Source organism: Myotis daubentonii, chromosome 3, assembly GCF_963259705.1.
Source record: "Myotis daubentonii chromosome 3, mMyoDau2.1, whole genome shotgun sequence".
Classification (NCBI taxonomy): Eukaryota; Metazoa; Chordata; class Mammalia; order Chiroptera; family Vespertilionidae; genus Myotis; species Myotis daubentonii.
In genome coordinates, this window is record NC_081842.1 from 49,087,384 (window position 1) to 49,106,413 (window position 19,030).

The 19,030-nt window shown below is 44.6% G+C and overlaps 1 protein-coding gene across 4 annotated transcripts in view; it reads left to right on the forward strand.

Annotated features, from left to right (window-relative positions):
- The first annotated feature begins 1,061 nt into the window (after nucleotides 1-1,061).
- Nucleotides 1,062-19,030, forward strand: part of IL1RAP (interleukin 1 receptor accessory protein) — a 162,969-nt gene continuing 145,000 nt past the window's right edge. For all 4 annotated transcript variants that reach the window (XR_009451831.1, XM_059687381.1, XM_059687380.1 and 1 more), the window contains exon 1: nucleotides 1,062-1,201. The gene's annotated coding sequence lies outside the window, so the exon portion shown is untranslated. The remainder of the gene's footprint in view (nucleotides 1,202-19,030) is intronic.

Sequence of the window (19,030 nt, forward strand, 5' to 3'; positions counted from 1 at the left end):
TGTAAAGAGACAAGTCATCTTGGTAGATTGCCTTTGTTAGGGATTTCAGAAATGAGGGCTGGTGGGCCTGCCAGACAGGACTACCATCAGGAAGCAACTACAGGTTCTTGAATAAAGGAGTTGACTTAATGAAAGCCATTATAAAGCTTCTCAGGATGATCATAGAGACTATCATCTAGAGTGGGAGAGGGCGCCTGAGGGCTCTTGTAGAAACCTGGACAAATGACAATGAATAAAAGGGAAATAATTCTTTTGAGATTAACTCCTTCCACCACAATTATTTTTTTTTTCATTCATTCATTCAGTCAGTATATGAACAAAATAATTGTGGTAGAAGGAATTAATCTCAAAAGATTATATATATATATATATATATATTTATCGAGTGCCTTCTTTGCGCCAGGCACTGTGCTAGGCACTGGGTAAAAAATCAGTGGAAAATACAGGATTCAGTCCTGATGTCCTGACCAGTTGTTTATTCCCAGGACTGTCACTTGTAGCAGAGTAAGTGCTCAGGACCACCCAGATTGACTCTGTTACTTCCTGTGGAGCTCTGTGCTTGCCCCATGGTAGGCGCTCAAATTCTGTAGCCTATATCGGTCCACAGCCTTGGTGCAGCATAACTAAATGCACAGAGCGGGGAAGAAAAGGCCGGGTGGCATCTCTCTTACCTGTGAGACCACAATCTCGCAGTGAGCGCGTGTGTGCATCTAAGTGTAGGGTGGGGGCATATCTTCCCAGAGCGCCTGGCATAGTACCAGGCTGCAGGACCAACCTTCTCCTTTCCTTGCACGCTCAAGCCAGCCCAGGCGGTGGCAGAGCGCCAGAGGGAACGAGGCCGAGCTCAGCCTCGTTTCCGCCCGCAGACCCGCCCCGCGCGGCTCCTCCTCGCCGCCGGCGGGGCCGCCCTCGCTGACGCCCCGCGTCCGCAGCTCCGGGAAGCCCAGAGCGCGGGTGGCTGGCGAACCCAGGCGGCGGGTGGAGCCAGAGCCGCTGGCAGCGGCCAATCGTGCCGCGGCGAGGGAGGAGCCCCAAAGGGGGAAAAAAGAAAGTGCGGCGGAAAGTAAGAGGCTCATTGGGGGACGACTGTCCGGATCAGGGTCCCTAGGGCTTTGGCCAGACGCACGGAAAGAAGCGGCGCTGGGCGACTCTGCGTCCATCCTCGCCGCTTTCGCTGCGCCCACTGCGTCTGCCAAGAAAGGTGAGTCTCGCGCTGTCCGTGAGGGCTCGGAGGAATCACCCAGCCACCTATCTCCGGGGAGAAGGATTCTCACAAACCATCACTTTCAACCCTCTTTTCCCCCCCCCAGAGGGCAAACTGAGGCACAGAGCAAGGCAGCAGCTGGGATACATCACACAGCTAGTTAGTGCTGTGGTCAGGACTCCAACCCCACTGTCCAGAGCCCCATCTTTGCTTTGTAGGGATTTAAGTCACGCAGTTGTGGGGTTCCGCACCCCACTTCCAGCCCTTTACGGCATCTTCCCTGGTATACCCCGCCGGGGTTTGTCCGGTTCCTCGGGAGCGCTGCTGCTGTGAGCGGTTAGGATAGAAGACAGCTGTGTGTCCTAGCCTCCCTCACATCGCTCCCAGCCTGGAGCTGTGACAGCCAGTTGAAAGGCTCCTTGCAGCTTCTCTCCCTCCTCCCCTGACCTGCTTTCTCAGAAAGATGCCCCTTCCGAGGGTGTCTGTCAGGCTCCTGGTGGAGTCGGTGAAGAGGTGAGGACGCCCGGGCGCCGGTAACTTCCGATAGTCCTCATTTTTCTCTCCAGCCCTGGGGGTCCTGTGGGGGATAGGATGCCCCTCGATGAAGAACAGCTGGCTTTAAGGAGCCATAGCCCCTCTCACTTCTGCGTACTGGGAGGGAGCAAGGAAGCTGAGCTCAAGAGAAACATCGCACACATAAAAGCAAACTTCTGCCATTTAAGAGCCAGTCCCCAACCTTGGTTGTGAAATTGTGAACCACAGCGCCTCTCAAAGCATTTGCCGCTGTGCTCCACAGATCCTCGGGTTAGAAGCCCTGGAGGAGGGAGGACAGTTGCCTCGTTTTGATTCCAGCTCTGCCTCGCATTAGCTGTGTGAACTTGGGCAAGTTATTCAATCTTTCTGACACGGAAGTGTGGGGTTTTGTTGTTGTTTTGTTAGTTTGTTTTTGTTTTTTCCCCAGCCGCAAGATGGAGATTATAATTGTCATGATGAGCCCTTAGGGTAGTTAGGAAGATGGCATGGGATCATTCAAAGAACATGTTTAGCTCAGTGCCTGGCCAGGGCACCTGGTCAGGTTGAGATTGATGGCAGCTGTGGTAAATACTGTTCTATGGTAACACTGGAGACCGTGGGTTTTTCAGAAAGGTGAATTCATACTACCTTAGAGTGACTTTTTAAAAAAATCTGGAACGTTGTGTTTTTTTCTTCTTTGGAGTTTGAACGGCGAGTGCTCTCTGAACGCTCTCTACGTGTTCCTTCAATCGTGAGTGCTTGACTTGGAATATACTGGTAAATGTTTTCAGTCATGCCAGTCTCTACTAGTTTTCAGGCCAACCCTCGGGTTGGTGAAGCTCTGATCTGGGGGATTCTTTATTGGCAAAAAGGATCTTGAATTTGGTGAGAGATTGGAAGGCAAGAGAAGTTGAAAGTTCCTTCATGTGACAGACTCATGTAAGCCTTTTATTCCTGTTAAGTCAAACAAGCAACTTTATGTTGTTTGTTAGTCTAGGAAAACAGCAACAAAATTACCATGTATGTCTTTTGGATTATTTAGTGATGCTGCTAAATTCCAGACACAAGCTCACCTTATTTAAACACACCCAGACATGCCTTCACTAGTCTTCTTTTTAAAATTTATTATTATATTTTAAAATGAAATCGTGTTCCACCTGTATCCCTACCTGCTGGTGACAATTGATTTTATACTGATTGACTTCATACAGTGATTGACTTTTCTCTCGGCTATGCCATAAGTGCCTGAATTGAGCACCCAGCGTTTATAGTTGGCTGCTTCACAGTCCCTTGCATTTGCATGTGGCATTGATGAGTGCATGGGAGGGGGTGCGATCCATATTGAGGGAAGGCAAGAGCTTGGCGGTGCCCCTTTATAGGTACCTCCTGCACCAAGCATTGGCAGAGGTGGGATCGCTCGCTTCCGGCAGCCTGCTCCGTGTGCATGCATTGTGATGAGCTGGCCAGGATACATCTGAACGCGTGCCTGAGAGACCAGGGACTTGTGGGGGAAAGGAAAATATTCAAAGTAAGGTCAGAACAAGGGGATGGAAGGCAGACTGGAAGCTAATTCCTTTTGGTTCTGGGTCTTTAAAATAAAGATACCCAGTTATACCTTTCTTTCTTATCCATGTTATTTGTTACCTAAATCATACATATATCTAACATTTTCGCAATGTGCTCCCTATATATTATCTTCCTTGTTACTTGCAATAGCCCTGAGAGAAGGAAGGACATGGCAGGAATATTAATAGTGGAAGGAGCTCAGGTTTTGTGGTCATATCAAATTTCAGTTCTAATTTCTATGCAGGTAGGTAATACTGAGCAATTTATTTCACCATTTAGAGTGTCTGCTTTAGCCAGTTCCAAAATGGGAGGAGGAAATAAGCTGACCCCCAAAAGGATTTGTGTAAGGATTGAATTAAGTGGGATGATGTAAAGTACATGTGGTGAGTAGGTGCTCATTAAATGATGTCCCTTCTTCGCTGGTCTCAATTTGTTGAGAAGGAAACTGAAATGAGATTCAGAGAAATGAGAGGTTGCCAAGGGTCACATGGTTATTAAGCTTTAGTGCGGAGAATGGTTTACACATATTGATTTCTAGTTAAAGGCTTTTCTTGTCACACCCTGTCGCCTCTTCAGTGAGATATTTAGTAATTTACTTGGTAGGTGGTAGGTGGACCTTATTTGGCTGGAGATTGCATGGTATCCTTTTTGTCTCAAAGAGGATATTTCCTTGCTAAGGGAACAATCCTTAAACATGCTCTGTTGATTTTAGCAGGGCCAGCTCTCAAGAGAGGAAGTTTCAAAGCCACGATCTCTAAGGCAGCTTCCTACTCTCCTGTGTTGATGTAATGCACCTTAGGAGGTACGGTACTATGAAGACATAAAGTTCAGAATTATGTCACGCTTTCCTTCCTGTTTTGAGTTGTTTCATCCCTATGTCTTCCTTGTGCTAATTCGAAGTGTGGTAAGAAGATTGAGGAACAGATGTCATGAGTGACGGTAGCACTCCTAGCTTTTTTCACTTCTTTCTCCAATTCTGTGGGTAAAGTTAGAATATAGAGAGCAGCATGCAGAGGCAGCTTTTGCAGAAAACACCACTGCTTGCTGGTGGCGCTGATCACTGGTCTGGAGTTTCGGTCCTCTCCGTGGAAACGGATGGCTGCAGGCTTATGTAGGAAAATGAACAGATCTGTTTCCCGTCCAGGCAATGGGGCCATTTATCCATTGAGACTCCCTACAGGCCATCGGGTTTCTCTGTTTTGCAGTAAGCAGACAAGCTTGCAAATGCATTTCTGTGAGAAATGCTTTGCTTTTCGCTTTTGGCATTTGGGAGCATGTTTGCTTTTGCTTAAAGGTAGGCAGTTAGCATCATCTTACCTGGCACAGTTAGAAAAGCAGAATGTGGCTGGAGGAAGCCAGCAGAGGACGCAGAAATTAAAACAAAACAAACACACACATACACACACCAACCCCCCCCCCCCACACACACACACGCACACCCATACACAGACACACAAAAACAGGTTATATTCAACATAACACACAATTTCATTTGTTGCTCAACTTTCTGAGGCTTTTGCTGGTGACACAGATGTAGGATCTGGTGAGTCACTGTTGCCTTGCCCGTGAAATATTAAAGAGAGCCACCTACTGTGCTCTTTGCCCATTTTGGAAGTTGTTCTGTGGGAGAAATAAAAACCCCAAAGAACAGGAAGGCTACAGAACATTTGGTATCTGATATTTTGGGGGATTAATTTAGGTTAGCTACTGTTGCTAAGTTCTTTTTTTTTCTCCTTTTTTGAAAATTCGAATGCATGGTTTACACTGATGGGGTTGTTAGGAGACCATGTCCTAGCCTGGCTTTATTCTGACCAGCTCGAGCAGCTGGAGCAGGGTGGAGACCTGGAGTGTGGCAGGTACCTGAGGCAAGTTATTGTACTGAGTTGAACTTCGGCTTCCTAGCTAGGAAACAGGAACACGGATGCCTACTTAGAAGCTTCAGTTCCTATGTCAGCACCTTATTCAAAGGAACCATTTCGTAAGCACAACTTCTTTCTTCTGCCACCAACTCATTTAATGTATTAGCCTGTTAAATTGTGTCAATCAAAGTTTAATAGCTACCCTTTACTGAACTCTAGTATGGTTTGTACCAATGTTGTATATATGTCGTCTCATTCATTCTTTGCAATAATCCTATGTGTTTTCTGAGACAGCTCGAGGACCAGCACCAATGCTGACACGTATCCATGCATTTCAGTTTAGAATTGGGAAAGACCTCAAGTTGAGGACTTGGATGAGGACTGACTACCACCCGTCCTCCCCACCCCCCTCCCCGCCCCAATCCCTATCCTCCCATTCTGATCCTCCTATGGCCTTACCTGAGACTGAGAAGTAAGTCTCTTTACCTTTGGGCCTAAAATGTGAGGGAGCTGGGCCAGATGATCTCTAAGGGTCTTCTGGTCTGATAAGCTATTTTTCTTTAAGATTCCTTCCAACTCAAATTCTATCACCCTTTCTCTTTGTGAAAGTCAAGGATAAAAGGGGAAAGAAGAATAAAAGGAAAATGTCCTTATTGTTTTACCTCAAGAGATCTATTTTCTGGTCAAAAAGCAGAGGGCAAGGCAAATAACATCCATTGGTGCATGCACTTCTGTCATTTCATTTAAACATAAAAATGACTCTCACACAGGCATGTGGCCTGCCTTTTACAGATGAAAGAACCGAAGCTCAGACAGGTTTGCAGACTTCCCCCAAGGTTATACAATTAGTAAGAATTAGAACCAGTGCGTGCCTGAGCACAAAGCCTTTTGGTCTACTAGACGACATTTACTAGATATTTACACCATTCAATCTGAGGACTTCTCCAGCTAGATTCATAAATGTCTCCTCCTGGATCCTCATATCACACCTCTCCGCTGCTCTTCTCCTCTACCCCTGTTCCATTCTCAAACATGCTGCCCAAATTCTTTCTTGGTTCTTCCCAGTCTATGGGACCTGATAACATCTTCTATCTCTATTATGAATTTTTCTCCACTGTGGGCCAGTCATATGTCCTTTTGTGTTCTCCAAGTCCCTGATTGTCACCTAAAACACAGAGGGCACAAGGTATCCTGCCCCATGTCTAGCACAGTGCCTGTACATAACAGGTACCAGCTGAAATGGGTGATGGATTCCTACTATGCCAGGTAGGCCCAGCCTTGATTTCTAGTTTTCTCAGATTTTCTCATATCATTATCTCAAAGGCTGTCTCTACAGACTAATAATTTAACGTCAACTTCCTTTAATTTTGTGGTCACAAAATCAGAAAAATGCTAAGGAGTCATAGATTCTAACAAGGTTAGACATCACTGGCTTAGTGGTGAAAAAAGACATTTCTGTCCTAATTATAAAGGGAGTTTTGCAGCAAACTCAGTGAAGGATGACACTGAAGTGCATGCTTGCAGGTATTGACAGCAAGACCAGTGTCAAGTGTCATAAATAAATTACCTGAGCGAAAGTAGGAAGTTTTCAGGGAAGTAGGAAGCTGCCATGAGCTTCGATCTCAAGATTTCTAAAAGCAGTGAAGAATTCACACCAGTCCAGCTATTATTGGATATAACTGGACATAAGGACATTGACCATTTATATCTCGTTTATATCCAGGAGATGCCTGTGGTTTCTACCTGTCTGGCAGGTAAGTCCTTATAATTACACTGGCTTCCTTCTTTCTCAATCAATGCTAAAGGCAACAGACAAGAGGGCCAGTTATTTTATAAATTTTGATACCTGAACATGTTCTTTTCCTAGATAACCCAGTTTCATAAGCCAGTTATGGTTACATGCCATGGTAACTTAAAATTATGGCTGTGTAACATCCTGAGCTTTGGTATCAGAGTACACCTGCCTGGTTTGAGTTTGGACAAGTTACTTGGTCTAGGTCTGCTTTATTTTCACCATCTGTGAAAAGGGGATAATGAAACCATTTTATCATGCTTTGGGTAGGTGTCGATCATATGCCACAACCTTGTTAAGAGCCTGGTGCAGGGGATTTTAACCTTCATTATGATCAACAGCTGCAGTGATATTCAGCTACATGCCCAAATCATACTGGATTGGAAAGTGGGAGACCTAGATTCAAATAATAAGTTTTTAATTTTTATTCATATAAAAGTGTAGGCCCTAAAAATTCTTGTTATCACACACACACACACACATTTGCAATGACTCTGAGGTAATCAAGGCAAATTTTGCCAACAGCATTTTACATCTTGAGTCTGAGAGGCTAAGTATTTTCTGGGGCCACAGAGCCAGTAAATAGTGGAGCTGGGACTTGGACCCTAGCTTTCTAACTTCAAGGTTATGTTTTTTGTCCCCTTTAAACCATTCAGTCCATCAGCCCTGGTACTGGGCTAGTAGCTTTCATTCTCTGAGTCCTTTTTCTTAACTCTAACATGAGGAATTTGGACAAGGTGCTCTCTAAGTACAGGGTTCTAGGAATTTGTGCCTGCAGACTAATGATTTAGGAGATGCCACAAAGAGCTAAGTGGAGAGCTATACTCTTCCTTCCAGAGCGGCATCTGCTTGGTATAGCATGGGGACATAAGTCCCAGATAGCCAGCAACCGCATTGGCCTCAGGGAGAATCACAACTGAGCACTGCACTAGGAGCCAGGTCCACAGACACGTTTTATGTCCTTAAGATGTGATTCGGCCACATTCCCATGACCTGCCAACTGTGTGCCCCTTAGGCTCCAGGTTTGGGGGTGTGGAGAGAAAATAGATGGCTGGATGAGGCACACTGACATTTACTGTTTGGGAAGTGAAAAGAGAGCCTTTTTATATAAAGCAAGCTCTGTATCACCATAATCTTCTACAAAGAAATAAAGGGATAGGATATTTGGCTTTCATTTCGATTTTAGCATTATGAGTGCATCTTTTCTGTTTTGTTTTTGAACTAATTTAGTGCCCATGGAAGAAGTTTAGCTCTTGTTGAAATAAATATAGGAGTCCTTTTAACTTACAGAAATGATGGATATTTGAGAGTGGTAATACACACTAAATAGCACTTTTCTGGAAAATTAGACTTCAGCTTTTCACTTTCAGAGAGAGGGTTAGGGACTGAATGGATAGAGTGGGTAGGGACAAGGTGGCTGGCTTTGAAGTCAGAGTAGGTTTGAATCCTAGATAAGGCTTGCTTAGCTGGTCCAGACTTAGTTTCCTCATCTGTGAAATGGTAATAAGCATGCACTAGCTATGTCCTAGATAGATAGACATATATCTATATCTGTCCATATCTATTGATTATCTATCTATTCATTTGAAAGGTTAAAGTAAGATAAAATGTATTAAGTCCATAGCACTTAATCCCTGCTACTTAAAAGGCACACACTTCTTCATTTAGCACTTCTTTTGACCCCAAAGACACCCATTTGATGCAAATCAGATGGAGAGGGGGAATATATTGAGTAGATGCCTTAGCTGGTCTAAAGAAATCTGTCCCAGTTTGGCAAACACTGTGGGTGGTAAAGGATAGGGAGTCAATGTGATATTTATATTAAAACATCAGGAAAACTTTCCAGTGGGGGAGGAATTAGACCAGTGATAAAATTCTGGTGTGTGGACCACCTGCATCCGAATCATCTGGAGAGCTGGTTAAAGAAACAGGTATCTGGGGTCTCTGCACTGAACTATGAGAATCTCTGGATTAGGATTTTCTAACCTGAGAGGTAGTATATATTGTAAGGGTCTAGAGCAGCCGTGGGCAAACTACGGCCCGCGGGCAGGATCCGGCCCGTTTGAAATGAATAAAACTAAAAAAAAAAAGACCGTACCCTTTTATGTAATGATGTTTACTTTGAATTTATATTAGTTCACACAAACACTCCATCCATGCTTTTGTTCCGGCCCTCCAGTCCAGTTTAAGAACCCATTGTGGCCCTCGAGTCAAAAAGTTTGCCCACCCCTGGTCTAGAGTGTTTTTACATAGGTTCAAATTCTGACTCCATCTGTGTAATCCTGGGCAAGTTATTTAACTTCTCTGTATAAAATGAGATAACTTATTGGGTTGTTGTGAGAACTAAGTTAGTTAATACATATGAAATGCCCAGGCAGTGATTGGCACAAGTAGCAACATGTTATTTCACTCCATGCACAAACCAGTCTTTAAAATGCCTTTCAAGGCCTCCTCTGGTGCATTGTTTCCTCTCTGTCTCAATCAACCTCGTAAGGGCCTGGCTAACTCCTACATCTCCTGGAAGCCTTTGCTCAATGTGTTCAGTGCAGACTGCTTTGATTGCTCTGTACAAAATTGTCCTGCATCCTGCTTCCCATCTCCACCCCTGCCATTCCTGACCTCCCTCCCCTGCTCTACTTTTTCTTTTGCCATAGCAGTTGCCACCTTATTAGCTTCCACATACTAATTAATTAATTTCTGTAGCCTGTCAATTGTTTATTGCTTACTCCATCCTGCTAGATTACAGTGGTTCTCAACCTTGGCTGCACATTAGAATCACCTGGGAATCTTTTTAAAAAGATTGCAGCCAAGGTTGAGAACCACTGTGCTAGAATGTAAAATCCACTTGGGCAGGGACATTTGTTTTGCTCACTACTGTATCCCAGGTGCCTAAAATAGAGCCTAGTGAATAGTAGTTGCCTAAATCATGAGTAAATGAGGAATAAATAAATTTATAGATGTTATATTATATATTCACAAGGAGTAGAATGAAGTAGATAGAATTGGACAAGAAAACAAATTATATGTATATATGAAATAAAAATATGTTTTGTACACATATATACTTATACACACATATATACATATACGTACATATGTATTTAGAATTTTGAATATATATTTAGAATATTGAACTAAAAATGTGTGTGTGCGTGTGTGTGTTGAAGTGAGTCCTTGCTATTAACATTACTATAAGGATAGTTTGGGAGAGAGACCACAAGAAAAATATGAGTAACAGACAACAAACAATTAAACAAAAGAATTACAAGTGATTTCAGGATAAGAAATAAGGTACTGAGACTAAAACAGTAATGAGAACAACAACATTGGAGGGAGGAAGCACATTTTTAAATAGGGGAGTCAGGGGTGGCACCTCTCGGCAGGTGACATTTGAACTAAGGAAAAAGCCTGAGAAGGAACCAGAATAGGTCTGGGGTCAGGGCTGAGGTGGCTGAAGCCAGGTGAGAGGGAGAGAAGGGCTGGAAATAAGGTCCTGAGGCAAACAGGGGCTAGAGCAGTCTGGTCTTGCTGGCCATGGTTAAGGAGTTGGGATTTTATGCAAAAAGCAGCAGGAAGTCTCTGAAAGGACTAAAGCAGGATGGTGAGTAGGTTTGACATATTTGGAGCTAATCAGAGAGAGAAGAAAAATAGAATTTATTTATAAGATGTGATAAACTACTCTGATCTCATATAGGCTCCTAAGAATAGTCAAAGCAGATAATTTGGTTTCATTTATGTGTCATTCATAGTCTTTCTTTCCAAGTAGACTGTCTTGAAAAATACTAAAATAGGTAAAACCAGATTATATTTCCTTTTTAAAAATGATATCATTCTTATTTCCAAATGTACTAAGTAATGGATGGAAATGTATACAATCACTATTGCTCATTTCAGTTCTGCTGGAAATTCTACAGCTCTAGTGTAGGAGTTTTATATAATCAGTCCCCCAAAATATTGGACCTAGAGCTATTTCCTTGTAAGATTTGTAGGCACCAGTTTTTGAAATCTGCTGTACTAAATAATGAGCGTGTAAAATGCAAATGTAATTTTACATAAGATCAATTTCTTCTTTCTGGCTCTACCAGTCTAATTGGCTCCTAACTCTTCAAGAAGTAGAACTCCTTGCCCAGTCAGTGTTGCTCAGTGGTTGAGCATCCACCCAGACACCAAGAGGGCATAGGTTTGAGTCCCAATCAGGGCACATGCCCAGTTGTGGACTTCATCCCAAGTAGGGGCGAGCAGGAGGCTGCTGATGGATGTTCCTCTCATCGATGTTTCTATCTCTCCCTCCCTCTGCCTTCCTCTCTTTCTCAAACCAATAAAAACATATTTTTTAACAAAGTAGAACTCCTCCATGAAGTCTTTACTGACATTAGCATATGTAGTCTCATGCATACCTCTTAATATGAGCTAAAAGTAGTTTGATAATGTTGGCCAGGAAACCTTCAAGTGCTTTACAAATATTAGCTTATTGCAACCTCAGAATAACTTTATTAGGCAGAGGGACTCAACATTTATAATCAACATTTTTCTAAAGAGAAAAACTGAGGCCCAAGGTCATAGAGTTAGTCATTGGTAGAGTTAGCATTTGAACTTTGGCAATTTAAACCAATGAATATTTTATTCAGGTCTATTTGTCCCCTTTTATGATTCCTCATATGGAAGAATAGTTTAATAAATGCACTGACTCAGTGAATGAATGTATGGCCTATTTCAAATTGCATCATTTCATGAGCATATAGTGGTAAAAATGTGGGTTTTAAATTGAGGCAACCTGGGCAGGGTAATGCTATTACTAGTATTACCTCTGTGCTATGGTAAAATTACTCAACATCTCTAAACTTGTTTCCTTATCTGTATTGTTGGCACAAGGCTAAAACTGATGTTAGGATTAAATATATACCTATTGTGCTTAACACAGTGCCTGCAACATAATTAGTGTGCAGTCCATTGAGCTGATTTTTAAATTATTTTTTGAAATAAAATAACCTCCCCAAATATGCTTACACTTACATACTCGGGCAGTCTTACAGTTGTGATGTTAATTTTGATCCAGGATCTATTTTGGCACCTTGCCTTCAGCAGGGCACTCCTCCAGGTTGAAGGGCCGGTCCTGTGGAACCCACCTGGGAGCAAAGGTGCTTGAGGACAGCCCCGTCTCCTCTCAGACGTACCTGCAGGCGGCCTGCCAACGCTGCCCATCCTTCTTCCAGTCTGCCTGGCTAGCTGGAAAGTTATTTTGCAGTCCAGCAACGGCCACAGAACATTCTGAGTGACAAGGGAAAAACAACAGAGGACTCACATTTCCCGTGGATAACACTCAATACGGCTACTTTACACAGCTTACTGGACGTCTAGGACCTCTTGCTAATCATAATCACTAATAATGATCCAGTTTTCATGTGTGCCAGGGTCTGGGTCGAGTGCTTTAAGTTCATGGTCTCATTCAATCATTATTGCAACCTTATGTGAATTTTAAATTTTAGTTGTAAACTGAAAATTGAAGAGTACCAAGTTGCCTCCATGTGTGTATTGGGGGACTCTGATGAGAAAAATCAACTATTTCTTAGCAGTGTTTTGCCTCATTTTTCTTCCAAAGCAAGTGGTGCAGGGTTGCGACACCTTTGGAGGCTCCAGGGAACTTCCCTGCAGTGATGGGATGTTAGGCAGAGAAATAAGATAAAGGTTGTGTGGAGAAGGCAAGAAACGTCATTCTAATGTTTATTTTACCCTAGAAGAAGCTAGTAACAATGAACTGAGTCCAATTTGTTGGCTGCATGTGTTTGCTTCTTTGTAAGAAACTAATATTGGCCCTGATCGGTTTGGCTCAGTGGATAGAGCGTTGGCCTGCAGACTGAGGGGTCCTGGGTTCGATTCCCGTCAAGGGCATATACCTTGGTTGCAGGCACATCCCCAGTGGGAGGTGTGCAGGAGGCAGCTGATCGATGTTTCTCTCTCATCGATGTTTCAAACTCTCTATCCCTCTCCCTTCCTCTCTGTAAAAAAAAATCAATAAAATATATTTTTTAAAAAAAGAAAAGAAAAGAAACTAATATTGTGTCAATTTGCAATGCCCTTCTTCTTTTTTTCTTTTCTTTATGGGATATTTAAAAGGTTTAACTTTGATCCTCCCACATCTCCCAAGTTTAATGATTCATTTCCTTTGAAGAAAGATGTATGCAATACACACACACACACACACACACACACACACACACACACGCAAATAGTGACTGAATTATATGGCTAATACCCACTGCATATTTGTTGGATACATGCATGACAAATATTTTTAAAATCTCTTTTTTTTTTCTGAGAATCGGAGCTGCTGTGAGATTTTTTTTAATGGTAAATTTCAATATGTAACTTTCTTTTAAAATTTTTGTTTTAAAAATAATTTAAGAAGGAAATTATTCTAAAATATGTGGTATTGATCTTGGTGACTCAGGACAGCTTATTGGAATAAATTGTAATTCCTTTAGAATTTATTGAGGTGAGATCCTTTACATATACAGGGTGTCCCTCAAAAATGAAAAAAACACTTTAATAACTGGTAGCTCAATTTTGAAAATGAAATCTATTTTAATAATTATCCAAAGTATGAGTATACATATTTTGGGGCCCCCTATACTAAATGGTCCCTGACTGGTATACTTTTAAATTTGTGTAATCTGATTCTCATAAATTTCCTGCCCTTTCTCTTTCATTGTCTGCTATTTCTTCTTGCTTTCAGCATGTCTTGCTCTAGCAATTTTCTCTATTCCCTATTCAATTAGCTGTTTCTGCTTTACTATTGACTAGGGAGCCGGCTAACAAGTTTGGTTAGAACTGTCTGAATGACAAGAATAAACAGTGTTGAATTTGGACTAGATTGTCTCTTCTCTAAGGGAAGGGAATGGAAAGGTAAAGTGACTATAGAAATAGTCTGCTATAAGTGAGGCTATACCACACATACGTATACAGTGGCCCTGGGTTTCAGTTACCTGTGTTATTCAAAAGGGAGTTGTGGCATGGACAATTCGCTTACTCTTTTGGACAATAAACATTTTCTGAAAACCTCCTGTAGGCAAGACGCTGGCAAGTTTTGGAGATTAACATACATTCACACAAACACAGCCCCTGAAGAATGAGAATTTATAAATCCTTATGAAAATAAGATATGCACAGGAGTTTATAGTACAACTTGTATCGTTTTTGGAACAGGGTGAGAGTATATGGCCAGTAAAAGATATATAGTAAAGCATTCTGATGTTTCAGAGGAAAACACTGTGTCACTCAGGAAGGGGTTCATGAGGAAGTGGTATTTAAAATGAGTCTTGAAGTGATGATAGGTTTTAGACAGAGATCAGTGGGGAGGAGTGGAGAATGAGTTAGGGTCAGACCAGAGGAGCAGAAATAAAATGGATTAATGTTATGGAATATGGAATTTATCATAGGAATTAGATCTTCAAATGTGGGAGAAGCTTTGGGGGCAATTAAAGCCCCCAAAAAGGACAGTTGGGAAATCAGATAAAAGTTACTAACCAAGGACCCTGAGAGGGAGCTGGTAAAGAAGTCTGGGGGAGACTGTTGCTCTGCCTGTGGTAGGTAGACAGTAAGCAAGAAAAGCTGGATGTGAAGTAGAAGAGAGTAATCTGGAACCCAAGAGGACAAACTGAAACCCTGAACTGTCTCTCACTGTAGCTAACCCCTGATCTGTGGTACCTGGCCGAAAGCTGGTGCACGTAGCCATGGAGCTTCACACCTGCCTGGCCTTGGACTTGGAGAAGTTGAAGGGAGATGAAGGAGTATGAGTGTGACTGCTGTCCCCATCTAGGAGGTGAGCCTCCAGGTCAGCAGTAATGTGTGTGAGAACTAGAAGGACCTTCCTAAAGCATTGGTTACCGCTTTGCTTATCCCATCCATCTCTCATGCAGATTTCCTTGTGGGAAACCCAAACAAGGAACCATACCAGAAAGGGAATTCTGGAAAACATAATTCCAGTTTAAGTGGACACAGTTAAAAACCACACGTGATATCCCAACTATAGGAAACAGGGTGAAAACATAAATTGAAGGAGGGAAAGCCAGTTGAATTGGGAGATAGTATGCTCAATGGGGTCACTGAAGGTCAGACTTTCAAAAAGTGAGCTGAGGCTGTATTGTTGAGGTTCTTAAATGCCCTGTTGAGGAATTTGCACTTAATCCTATAAGGCAAGGCACAGAGTATTCTTAAGCAAGAGAGTCATTACCAGATCCCTGTTTTAGACAGCTCTGGCATTGGAAGTCATAACATTGGAACTCAGAAAGGGGATAGGTAGAGCAATTAATCATGATTCTCTTGTAATAATCCAGGTAATAAAATTTGCATCCCAGAGCTCTCTTCTGCTTCCACCAAAGGAGGTGGCTCAGAGTTATCATAAAAGGTTGTTCAGGATTATCCTGGGAATGAAGAGTCTTTGGTGTGCAATGCAAGCCAAGGTGATTTGATCTATGGCTAATATTGTCAACTATAATGTCACTAGAGGCCTGGTGCATGAAATTCATGCATAGGTAGGGTCCCTACGCCTGGCTGGCAATCAGCGCCCATCTGTGGGGCAACCAGCGGGGCAGTTGGGGGGCCCCTGCTGGCATCTGCCTTGGCTGGCCTGGCGCTGCCTGCTCGCCAGCCCCAACCCCCACTGCCGCTGCAGTTGCCTCCCTCTGCAGGGACCATCAGGGCGATCGGGGGCCCCCTGCTGGCACTCACCTTGGAGGCAAACTGCAGGGCGATCGGGGGGCGATGACAGCCTGCTCACCAGCCGTCCCTGTTCCCCAATTGCCCTGCCACCATCACCAGTCACCTCCCTTTTTCGGGGCGACTGGCAGAATGATCGGGGGCCCCCTCTGGCACCCACCTTGGCTGGCCTGGGGCCTGCTGGTTGGGGGCACCTCCTGCATTGAGCATGTGCACCCTGGTGGTCAGTGAATATCATAGCGATGGGTCATTCCACCATTTGGTTTTTATTACATACTAGAGACCTGGTGCACGAATTCATGCATGGGTGGGGTCCCTCTGGGTGGCCTGCAGGGATCAAGCCAAAAACCACAGTCCAACCCCACCTGTAGCTCCTACCTGCCACTCCCGCTCATCCTGGCCCCACTGTGCCTGCCACGGGCTCACGCCCAAACAGTCCCAATCGATCAGGAGAGGCTCGCGCTGCCGCAGCAATGCTCACCAGCCATGAGCCCTGCATCTGGTGCCCTCCCAAAGGCAGTGGCCTGTGGGGTTGGGCTCAAACCAGCTCTCTGACATCCCCTGAGGGGTCCTGGATTATGAGAAGGCTCAGGCCAGGCTGAGGGACCCCACCAGTGCACGATCGGTCCGGGGAGGGACCACAGGAGGGCTCCAGGGCATGTCCAGCCCATCTCACTCAGTCCCGATCAGCCAGACCCCAGCAGCAAGCTAACTTATTGGTCAGAGCATCTGCCCCCAGGTGGTCAGTGCACGTCATAGTGAGTGGTTGAGCAGCCTTAGCATATCATTAGCATATTACACTTTGATTGGTTGTTCGGTTGTTCTGTTTGGTCTATTTGCATATTACCGTTTTATTATATAAGACTAGAGGCCTGATGCATGAAAATTCATGCAAGAGTAGGCCTTCCTTCCTCCAGCTGCTAGCACTGGCTTCCCTCCAGCCCCCTGGGATCCAAGCTTCCCTCCTCCAGCCACTGACAAGCACCTGGGACCTGGGCTACTTCCCTCCTCTGGCCACCCACAGGTACCAGGACATTGGCTGGCTTCCCTTGGGCTGCCCATAGGCACCCAGGAACTAGGCTGGCTTCCCTCCGGCCTCAGCTTCGTCAGGAAGGATGTCCAGAATGACGCCTGGAAGACGTCTGGTCTAATTAGCATATTACCCTTTTATTATTATAGACTAGAGGCCCAGTGCACAAAATTCATGCATGGGGGCAGGGTCCTTCAGGCCTGCCTGCACCCTCTCGCAATCTGGGACCCCCTCGGGGGATGTTCGACTGTGTCAAAAATCTCACAATCTGGGACCACTGGCTCCTAACCCCTTGCAGGCCTGCCTGCTCGCCCCTAACCACTATGCTTGCCTGCCTGATCACCCCTAACCACTCTGCCTGCCTGACTGATCGGCCCTAACTGCTTGCCTGCCTGCTTGATCACCCCTTACCACCTCTGCCTCTGCCCCCGCCTCTGTGGCTTCCTCTGGAAGGACATCCAGAATGACGTCTGGGAGGTCGTTCAGCTGTTCGGTCTAATTAGCATATTACGCTTTTATTATTATAGAGGATTATGGCATATCTAGATAACTGTTCTTTAAAATTCCCTGATAATTCTGCCTCCACTATAGGAAGAGCAAGAGAGGGTATATATGTCATTGGAACATCAACTGTAATGAAATTGGCTTATGCAACCATGTAGGTATCATTTTGAGAGGAAGATGTTTTACAAATAAATATGACTTATTTCACTTAATAACATAATGGCTTTTGGCTTTACTGAATGGTAATAGTAGTCTCTTATGTCTGTCCAATTTGCACACTACTTACATGTCCATTATCTCATTTGATTTGACAATGACGCTGCAAGGTGAGTTTGGTTTGAATTTGTGTAAGTGAGAAAACTGAAGCACTTGGACCTTGATGATTCAAGAGCACACACTGCAGTTCCATAGATTCGATGGACACCTTCCTAATGTTTGTCCCTCCATTTCACTGTATGCATCATTGCCTGATAATCTTCTTGGGACACGTAACTGGTTATGCTGTGTCCTGTTCTCAGTCTGTGCTTAGATTTTTGGGCTTCATTACCTTTAAGATCTCTTTCCACCCAGAAAGCAGACTCCTCATAACCCAGGTGTTATATAGTTGCCTGATTTCTCACCTCCTTGCAGGATTTTTTACTGCCTTCAAAATAGCATATCTGAGCAGGTATCTTAATATCCCCAGGAGGGTCACACATCTTTGAACTTGGTCATTCCCTAAGTCTTCTCTGTCAGCGCTTTCAAGCAAATACTCCTAGATGTTTAAAAAACACATCTCTGGCTCCTCACCTGTCAAAACACAGCAGAACTCATTCACTTGTCTTGACTTATTTAAAACACACACTTACACTGGGTGCTATATCACCTCTGAGTTCAGCAGCCAACAAGTAAATGCACATGCCTTATCATCCTTCACCCAGAGCACCCCTGCAGTGCTCTATCCCCCTAGAGCAGTGGTTCCCAATGTGGGGCACATGCCCCACAGGAGGACAATTTGATTTTTAAGAGGGGCAATTCGAGAGTGAGTTATTAACAGTGAATTTTTTGCATTCCTTATAGTTCTAGGAGCCTCATATACAGTATCCTATCTAATAAAAGACAAAAAGGGTAATTGACCATACCTTCGCTACGCTTCCCAATGGCTAATCAGGGCGATATGCAAATTAACTGCCAAGAAAGATGGCAGTTAACAGCCAACAAAGATGGTGGTTAATTTGCATACGTAGTTAATTTGCACTGAAAGGGGAAGGACAGTGATTGGAAACCCAGGTGGCAGGCAAGAGCTGGGAGGCAGGGCAAAGGTGGCCCTCAGAGCCACCTTTGCCCTGCCCCCCAGCCAGTGATCTGAGAAGCCAGAGGGGGGCAGGGAAGAGGTGGTTGCCGGCGCCAGCCTCTTCCCTGGCCCCCTCTGCCCAGGGATCAAAGACCAGAGAAGCCCCCGTGTGCACCTGCCGCTGGGTCACCGCGGGGATCCCAGAGCAGGAAAAGGCGGCCTGCAGCCAGCCCCCCTGTGTGCCTGCTCCTGGGTTGCTGCAGCAATCCCAGAGCAGGAAAGGGCGGCCTGCAGCCAGCCCCCATGTGCGCCTGCTGCTGGGTCACTGCATTGATACCAGAGCAGAAAAGGGCGGCCCCACCCCGCCACAGCTCAAGGGAGAGTACAACACGCAGTGGAGGCCAGGAGCCTGAGAGATCAACAGAGGGGCGCCTGCTCCAAGCCTCCACGGTGTGGCTGGGGACAGGCCCCCAGCAGACACACACACACACACACACACACATACATACACAGCAACTGCTCCGAGCCTACATGGCATGGCTGGGGGCAGGCCCCAGCAGACACATACACACAC